A 9934-nucleotide genomic window follows, 5' to 3' on the forward strand; every position below is an offset into this window, starting at 1 on the left:
CAAATTTTCCATTGTTGTGAACGTGCCTTCATATTTTTCTGTTTTGTTGGAATGACATCTGTCAAACATATTCAATTACCAACAACATCATATATTATCAATGTGTTGAAATTGTCACATTTTGTACCGAAAAGTGATGATTTATGGAAGGCATTTCTTTCTTTTTCCATTTGAAGAAAAGTGCTGCAGAGTCGCATCGTTTCAACGGTTCAGAAATCTTCGAAGTCTACCTTGGAACCAGCATTAACAGCAACAACGAAGTCCAAAGCAACTCTTGCCAAGTAAAGTTGGCTTGACGATAAAAAAACAAACTATATGGCACAGAGGCATGTACGATGACAACATCTGATGAGTCGGCCTTAGAAATTTTCGAGAAAAAGGTTCTGCGAAAGATTTATGGCCGCGGCGAATATCGCATTCGATGAAACGATGAGCTGTATGAGATATACGATGACATTGACGACAGCGGCTACAATGGCTAGGTCATGCCGTATGTATGGACTAAAATACTTCAGCTCTGAAAATATTCAATGCAATCCTCGGCGGGGGAAGCAGAGGAAGAGGAAGACCTCCACTCTTGGACTTGGCTTCGCTTGGAAACTCCAATTGGCGCCACCTTGCGAAAAGAAGAAAGGACTGGCGCGCTGTTGTATATTACAGAAGGCCTTCATAAGGTGTAAAAATTGAAAAATGATTGATACCGTCCATCTGAAAGTGCGATCAAAATCAAAATAATTTTTTTATATCCTTTTGTGCTGTAAAAAGTGAAAGGTATTCTAGTTTCGGTGCAGCTGAAGTTGACATTTTTCTTGTTGTAATTTTGTATACTTAATTCCATTATTCTTATTGTATATGTGTTTTTGTTAAAAATTATTTTTAATATTATTTATATATTTCATTTCAATATCTTCGATTTATTTTTTATATTTTATTTTGCCTTTGTTTTATTTATATACCGTTCTATTTCTATACAAATTCATTGCTCGCAATTACTCGCCTTGCCTGTGACATTTCCCTGTCTGCGATCAATCGGCTCTGAGTTACGCGCCACCATCACCGTTTACCGTTCGCACATTAATCAGTTTACCGCTGAATGAGTGTGAATTTAATTTTATTTTCGGTCAAAGTTTCGGCAATAAATTATTGGAAACCGCAAAACCGCAAAAAAAAAAAATTTATAATTTAAATCAATTAATTTTACAATTCACTCTACCTTTCTCGTTACGCTACAACGCGCCAACAGATCCACTCCCCAATTTAATGAAAAATAAGCAATAACGACAACAATACAAAGCTTTAAGATTATTACAAATCGTAGGCATTGGTGGTGATTCGAAGGCGGGTCGACAAAATCTGTGCAAAGTTCGAACACTCATACGCACTGGTGTGCCCGGGCSGCGCTTGGGGAATATCGTTGCGCTTCAACGCTTTCGCAAGCATTTATCGGTGCGCTCGTTCATATTTATATCCGCAAACGCCCGCACATTTTAATCGAGCATATTTGTTTTATGGAAGATTTGCGCATTTCAAGTGCACCGCGTTATGAAAAAAACACCAGCGCCGTTGGCAGCTAGCAAATGCATTGCACCGCAGCAGCCGTGGATAGTTGGCGTTGGTGACAATGGCGGAGGCTTTGTCGCTTCGATTGCACTTGCCGTAATTTTAGTGCGCCGCAGCATTTGAGTGGCAACAGTCGGTCGTCGGGTCGCGTACTTAACTCTGTAAAAGTGCGAAAAAAAGCGCCAGTTAATCGTKGCTAAAGTCGTTTTGTGCGATTGAGCTACCAGTTTCTCTCKCTACGCCGTTTTATTCGAATGCAGTTTTGTGGCAATTTGTTGCGAAAAGTGTTTAATGTTCGGCCATATGAACGAGTGTTCAATGCAAGAAAGTGGTTTATACCGCCGCCAAAGTCCTTGAAAAAGTGTAATTAAAGCGTGAAAAGCAAGGAAGTAATGTGGCAAAAGTGCATAAATCGAAATTATAAAAAAACTGTAAACGGTAATTGAAAGCAATTAAGAGGAAATGAGTGGCGTTTTTAGCTCATTTCAGTGTTGAGCAGTTAAAACCCATCAATTGTTAGCAGCAAGCGATTTTAAGGTAAGGTCTGATAAAATCAGAATGAGCGAAACAAAAAAAAGTTTGGCATATCTACATATATCTAGAACTTAATAAAAATATATTATTAGACTAAGTATAAAAGTTTAGTTTGTTTCAAGTGTGTCATAACAATATTCAAGGTGTAATATGTTAGCAGAATCACCGATCTCAACTGATTCAACTTCAATTGAGACTTACCACAAATTGTAGAAATTATGTCGAATAAATGTAAATAGAGGTTTGAGTACCTTTATATACGATATATGGTGGCGAAGTGAGTATAAACGTCTGGTTAATGTTAGCATTGCCTCACGGTACTCAGAAACACGTAGACCAAAGCAATGAGTTGGTCAGCGCCCAGAAATAGACATTTTACTACCAATCGTTTGTGTGAAATAGATAGATTTAACAATTTTGCTGTTATTCGAGGCACACCTTAAACCTCTGCATACTTTAAACTCGACACTTTTTTGTAAWGGAAACTCACATCGASCTGACACACGGTCCATTCCTCYCTCATTCGGGTCTTACATGGTTTGTCCGGAAAGTAATTGACTGAGTCGATTTAAAAACAATTATTGTACCAATCGTTACAATTCTATAAAAACTTTCAAGATAKGCAATCTGYGTCGATGCAGCGCTGCTAGAGCGATTTCCACGTGTTGAAGGCGTCACGGACTGCATTCTCCGGAATAGCCTTGCGAGCCGAGACGCATGCTGCTTAGGTCCCCTCTGTCATTTACAAATACTTGCATTTCGTGGGCATTTTCAGTCAAGGACACAAAAAAATCTTGGGATAATTTTTATGAGTCCATGGCTCGTCACCTGTGATTACGTTATTCAAAAATTGGGGGTCACTTTCTCACATGTTCGAATTTTCTTGGCATTTCCACTCGCTTCAGTTTGTGGTCATCAGTGAGCTTTTGGGACCATCTTCGCGCACACCTTGCGCATGTTCAAGTACTCTGTCACAATGTCATCTATGCAATTAAAACTCTTTCTGGCCCTCCAAAAAGTGCAGATGGCACCGAAAAACATACAAGTAAACTACAAGTAATCTTCTTCTCATGATACCTGAATTAAACGGCTGGTGCGATTCCGCATCGTAAACTATTGCAGGACTGATGGGAAATAAGAAATGTAAAGTCAATTTTCATACAATTGCGGTATAATCTTGCTATGAGTTAAGTAGCATCGATCGTTATAAAAATTATATGCAAAATTATAAAAAAAAAACAGCTATTGAATATTAAGTAACGGAAAGACGTAGACCGTTTATATGGTATTTGACAGTTAGTTTTGGATACGTACTTATATTTTTGTACTAATACGTAGGCTGCTTTTATATTTCGGGATTTGKCAACCTGAGTGTTGCCATCTGGCAACTCACAACTTTATCATATAATTCTACATTTTTGATGCTATGCGTTCTCTGAACGTTTTTACATATGAACGCTATTTGTCTTGTTTACAGTAACTTAAAATATTCATCTCGGGAAAAAATGAGTTAGATTACTACGACTTTCGACGTGCATTAACGCAGTAGCATCGACGAATTTAATAGTTTACTATGTTTATGATGAAACGATGATATGGTGGAAGCAGTCATGAACATTGGATTGAAGAAAAAATTTTCACATGGGATCCCACAAAATTTCTTGATCGCTCAAAAAAGTCTGCATCAATTAGTCGAGAGAGATGATAAAAAAAAATCGGTGTTTCAAAACATGTCCATTTTCGGACGAACCCGAAAGTGAACAGCAGTATATTGTATGGGTGTTTCAAGATGAACCAAATCCAATTGAACAAGTCGCAATCATCACATTAAAAAAAAAAGCAGAACATTAAATTCTGAGACATATACATTTGTTTGCAAATTGTCTTTCAAGAAATCAGGAAAACCAACCACCGAAGTCGCATAATCATCACCACCGTGCTCTAAAACATCGACTGAAACAATTGCATTTTATTTCATTTTTGAGCACCTAAAACATCGAATCGATTGATCATCTTCCTCATAGTCCTGATTTGGCATCAACTCACTTCCTTTTATTGCCTTTTTATATTTTTGCTATCTTTTTTAGTTAAAAAGTTATACTCATTTATTTTTAAAAATAAGCTGTGAGCCACTTTATATATTTACCATTACAATATTCGATAATTGTAGAGGATATGGACAAAAAACACTTGTGTTTGCAGAAATGCTTTCACCCAGATTGGTTGATTCATCTCTGGTGGTGATATGAGAGCCACTTAGAGGACAAACTATGTCCACTTTTCACTTGATCACAAAATTGCGAGTTAAAATTGGAAACCGATATGTAGTACTCTTCTGATTCCATGTAAATAATTTCCTCAAATAATGAACGTATCGAGTCACTGAACTATACCATACATATTTACGGCCTAGAGATGCTCCTTTGTTTTGAAAATAATTCTCCCTTGTTGTATTAAAGGTACATTGTATAATTGCRTACCCAGAGCATACATATACAAACAAGTTACTATATAATATTTTGCTTTTGTTTATTTAGTCCTCTTTTTTACACTTTGAATTTACACTGTTGGTAGTCAATGACAAGAAGTTATTTACACTTTTCATTAGCACCACAACAAAGATATTGTGACACATACAATAGATGTAAATATACGAGGTGTGTTCAAAAAGTATCGCGAATTTTGTGTTTTTTCAAAAATTATTTATTTATTCATGAATATCTATTTTGTCCCCTACAAAGTAATCCCCATGAGATACTCGTATTAGACACTTGTGCCAACGGTTTTTCCAATCTTTGAAGCACTTCAAAAAATCATTTTTTTTTATCTTCAGCTCCTCCTTCGATGCCGTCTTTATCTCGCCAAGAGAAGTGTAACGTCGTTCTTTCATGGGCCTCGTCAGTTTAGGGAACAAGAAAAAGTCACAGGGGBYCAGATCTGGGGAATACGGTGGCTGCGGCATCATTAGTGTGTTGTTTTTGGCCAAAAAGTCGCGCACAAGCAACGATGTGTGAGCAGGGGCGTTATCGTGGTGCAAAAGCCAATTTTTGTCACATCTTCTCGGCCTTCTGAGAACATTTTGTACCACCGATAAACATTGCTTCGGTCCAAGGTAGCTTCTCCGTATGCCAYAGCCAACATTCGGAATGCATCCGCGCACTTAATTTCGTTTTTCAYWYRAAATTTGATACAGATTCTTTGATCCATTTTTTTGAATAGGTAAAAATCGAAGACGATCCAAAACACATGCAAGCAAAGCGCAGCTGTCAACAATTAGATGAACATTCAAAATGGCCGAGCTTGTCGGCATAAGTGAGAGAAATGAGTACTAACATAACGCCACAAAAAATTCRAAATTCGCGAAACTYTTTGAACACACCTCGTATACGTATCTTACGGTTAGCCAACATGAAGAGCGAGTGATCGGTAGGTGTTGAATGAAGACGTCACTAACACACATACAACTACACACACAAATCACTTGAGTTCTGTTTACACAATGCCGTTACCGTGAAAATGTATACAAAGTGACATGTGAACGTAGATGTGTGGTTGATTGGTTGACGTGGCCACTGGGTCGATAGCACAGTAGACGGYTGATGAATTTGTGGCGTGAGCTCTTTGCTTCGGTGCACCATGTCTCTCAAGCAGCGCTGCTGACCAGAGAACTGCAAGTAGCAAATAATTTTTGCATTATCAGCCAAATTATTTGTATAAATTCAGTATTAGATTTCATATAAATCAACTCATGCTAAACATAAAAAATAGTATTACTCTTGGTGGTTCTATCACAATGATCATATGAATTTCGATTCATATGGCGCTGGCCATGACAGTGACTTTCCTACTATGCCAATTGCTCTTTGTATTATTGTTTTGTTCTTTTTTTAGTAGAGAAAAAGAGGAAATGTCATAGAATATAACAGCATGATGCAATGTTTTGGCAGAGAAGTGCGTGCTCGGCGCTTAGCACTGTGTACATACATACATGTATGTAGACAGGCAGCTGCAATCGATGGGTCGTGCGAAGGACGTGCGCGTAAAATAAATTTACTAATGGCAATATAAATCTTGTGCAATTTAAAGCTACATGTGCACACAGAGAATCACACTTACATTGCTTGTGGWTGAAAGGCAAGTCAGCAGACCGCAAAGTGTATCAAATGAATTAAACTAAATTAGCTTTAACTTTTCTTAATAGAAGCAATTTACTTGGCCTGCGTCTATTCACATTTGCAAATTGCATTTAACTGTAAAATATTCGTTTTCTCTACTAGTTTGTATATTGTAGTGATGTGGTAGATTTGACATGTATTGACGKCACTTAGCCGGGGGCGTATGAGTGATATTTATCGCTTCATTTGTCTGCACTGAAAAGTAAACAAATTAATTAATTAATTTAAAATTAAGTATAGAAAAAGGTATTTAGACAGAGTTAGAGAAATTAAGCAATAAAACTTATTAATTATAAAAATTAAAAACCAAAAAATAAATCAACAACTATTAATTAAAGAAATTAAAAGCAAACAAGTAAGAAAGAGCTAAGTTCGGTAGCAACTAAAGATTCTATACACTTTCCACATGCAAGAATCAAAGTCACGAAAAAGTTACAAATTTCAGTATTTTTTTTTTTTGCTATTAAATCGTGTTATTTTACAAAAGTAGTAATATGGCATTATTATAAAATGTGTTGACTTGAAGTCACGAAAATTTCAAAAAAACAAAAAAAAAAATCTTTTCCAAAGTTATAGTTGTTTGTGCTGACCCTGTTGCAAAAACAAGGTACTTGCAATGACAACCATAAGTCCTTGGAGATTCATCTAAAATCAATCGGACAAAAAAATTAGTTTTATAAGTAGATAATGCTGGACCTGACCGAAGGATTTTTTTTTCTAAATTTTTGGGAAAAAATCAGCAGTTAATTGGTCTTAAAAATTTTTGGAAAAAAACCCTTCGATCAGGCCCGAGTTTATTATGTATTCTAAAAGCTGTATAAATTTCATTAAAATCTACTGAGCGGTTTTCGAGTTACAGTTGTCACCACTTCAAAAAACATAGTTTTGAGGAAAACGCATTTAAGGGGGTATTCTACTCTAGAAATCAAATTTTGGGCAGTTTTTTGAATTTTATTAAAAAAAAAACCAAAAATATTTTTACTATACATTTTTATGGTGTTTTTACTGATATCTTAAGAATACAGAAAATAAAATTTACCAAAAAATATTAAAAATTATAATAATAAGGGGGGGGAGAGACAGGTGTAAAAAAAAATGGCGCATCCTGGTGACATTGATCCTGTATTAATAAGTAAGGATGCTGTTATAGTCCCTATTTTAGGGAACACCAAAAAACTTTTTTTTGAAAAATGGCGACTGCCTGAAAATAAAAATCATTTTTTAGCTTTTTTTGAAATTCCTGAATTTTTTTTAAAATGTTAAAAACAAAGGATTAAGGATTATATGAAGATAAAGGATTATAAAAAGAAGGTTCACACATAATTTCAAGTAAATCCGTTGCATAGAAATTGAGATTATGCCGGTACAATGAGGAAAAAAGTAGTTTCGAGAAAAACGAGTTTAAAAAAGTGAGTCTACCTACCTACCGGGTTAGGTACTGCGTCACTAAAATAACTGTAGCTCTTAAAATAATTTTAATTTTTAAAAATCCTTAGGAGGATATGTTCTTAAGGGTCTAAACTTTAAATATATGAAAAAAAATCGAATTTTTCAAAATTCTAGAGTAGACTACACCTTAAACTATCACACTAGCGCTTTGAAGTGCCCGAGCTCTCTTTGTTATTTGTCGAATAACTCAAAAACTAATTATCGGATCAACGTAAAATTTTCAGAGAATATTTTTAAGACATTATATTTAACGAAAATGCAAAAAACGAAAAATTAATTTTTTTAAAATTCTACCTCACCCCTCACCTCTTAAGAAGTAAAACGTCAACCGGAGAAGCGGAATCTAAGCAATTTTATATGTACACATACTCACCGAAATGGGACTGCTAGTGCTAATTGAGTCCGAAAGACAACAGGGCTGCATTCTTACCTACCTACACTCGTGGCCACAAAAGGCTTACCACTCAAAATTTTCAAGTTTTGTGCATATTTGACAACACTTTATAGCGGTACTTTTGCGTTATATAATTTTTTTGTTTAAAAGTAAGTTAATGATGAATGGTTTAATTATTTATCATATATATTAAAAATTAAATACAAAAAACATTCAGCCATAGGCAAAATCATTTGAAAGTAATGAGTTTTACAAAATGAATTTAATTTCATTTGCACTAAATTGAAAGTGTGGTTTACCTTTTTTTTTTTCTTAAAACACGAAGGTTGGTCGCGTTATTACTTTAAAAATAAAAAAATCGGCCGCTTTTGCTTAATCACAGAAAAGCTAGTTTGTATTATAATTAGATAATATAATTAAATCTACTACTGCCTACTAAAAACATCAAAAAAAAAAATTGAAAAATATCACGAAACAACGAAAAAGTCCAAAAAACAATCGTGGCCACGAGGCGTTTTGTCGCTGCATAGTTAGTCAGAGTGTAAAAGTGGGACAATACCGAAGAGAAATATCTATATTCATGTAACTCATACACTGACCGACAAATTCGGCAAAAGATTTGTTAGAAACCCGAAAATCATTATACGTAGTGTATGGGAATTGGGGTAGTGTCGAGCTGATTTTATCTTTAACTATTATCATGCCACATACTAAAAAATATTCATTAAGGGACCTCACATAACAATCACCAATCATATGGAGGAAAATCAGCCGGATGTTCGAAAATCCTGTTAATAGTTATATGGGGGCTAGGTCATGTTTTTGGCCAATCGTACCAATTTTCTGCACAAAGATACACTGTTATGAGTAAAACACGTCCTATAATTTCCATTGAGATAACTCAAATATTGGTCTATTTATCCAGTATAAAGTCACTTGGAAAATCTTTATATTAGGTATGTGTGGGCTCAGGGAATAATTGACCCGATTAAAAGCATTTTTGATACACAATGTTACTATTAACAGGAAAGGATTCTCTTTAAATTTTAAAAGTCAACTATAGAAGCTGGGGTCCATATATTTGGTACTTAGGGGCGTGAACAGTTTTGGTTGGATTTGAGCAATTTTTGGTTATAAGGTGGCATAGTACTTTAAAGGAATTAYTAGTACAAAGTTGTATCTTGTTATATTAATTGCTTCTTGACTTYTGTACTGGAAAGTGAAAGAATCAAATGAAATTTCAAATTATGTYGTATGGGAGCTAAGCGTGGCTGTAGTCCGATTTCGTAGACTTTAGACTTAGTATTTTCGTGCAGAAATTGCAAAATGGATAAATTGCTTTGAAATAAAATTTTTTTTCTATTTTCAACTTCCCAGTGGCCAACGACCACGAAAAGTTAAGTATCAACATAACTGGTGCATGCCTCTTACAGCGGGTCGATTTATAGAGACACAATAAAAAGGAAAAATCGTGTATACGGTATATTCTACATATCATTTTTAACAACTTTGTCTATGAGACTATGTTTTCTTGCCAGCGAGTTTTACGATAGTCGCGTAGGCAAAGTTGTTCAAAATTATCCGTAGAACATCTTTCGCATATTTTTTATAGAAAAAAATCAACCAGCTCTAATAATAACATCGAAAAGTCTTGCGGTATTTTTATTAAATTTTCAATTGTTCATAAAATTTTTTTTGATGACTCATGCCCAGGTCTTGACAGATGCTACGGCTGCTACTATGCCGGTCTCTTTCGACCAATTCAGCGATTTTATCGCAATTTCCGACGACAGGTCTTCCGGAGCGTGGCGCATCTTCGACC

At 35.3% G+C, this 9934-nt stretch overlaps 1 protein-coding gene across 1 annotated transcript in view; it reads left to right on the plus strand.

Moving 5' to 3' along the window:
* The first annotated feature begins 1688 nt into the window (after nucleotides 1-1688).
* Nucleotides 1689-9934, plus strand: part of LOC108975410 — an 82378-nt gene continuing 74132 nt past the window's right edge. Inside the window, exon 1 of the mRNA XM_018943881.1 lies at nucleotides 1689-2097. The gene's annotated coding sequence lies outside the window, so the exon portion shown is untranslated. The remainder of the gene's footprint in view (nucleotides 2098-9934) is intronic.

This window comes from Bactrocera latifrons, unplaced genomic scaffold (assembly GCF_001853355.1).
Source record: "Bactrocera latifrons isolate USDA-ARS-PBARC rearing strain unplaced genomic scaffold, ASM185335v1 scaffold_643, whole genome shotgun sequence".
Lineage (NCBI taxonomy): Eukaryota > Metazoa > Arthropoda > Insecta > Diptera > Tephritidae > Bactrocera > Bactrocera latifrons.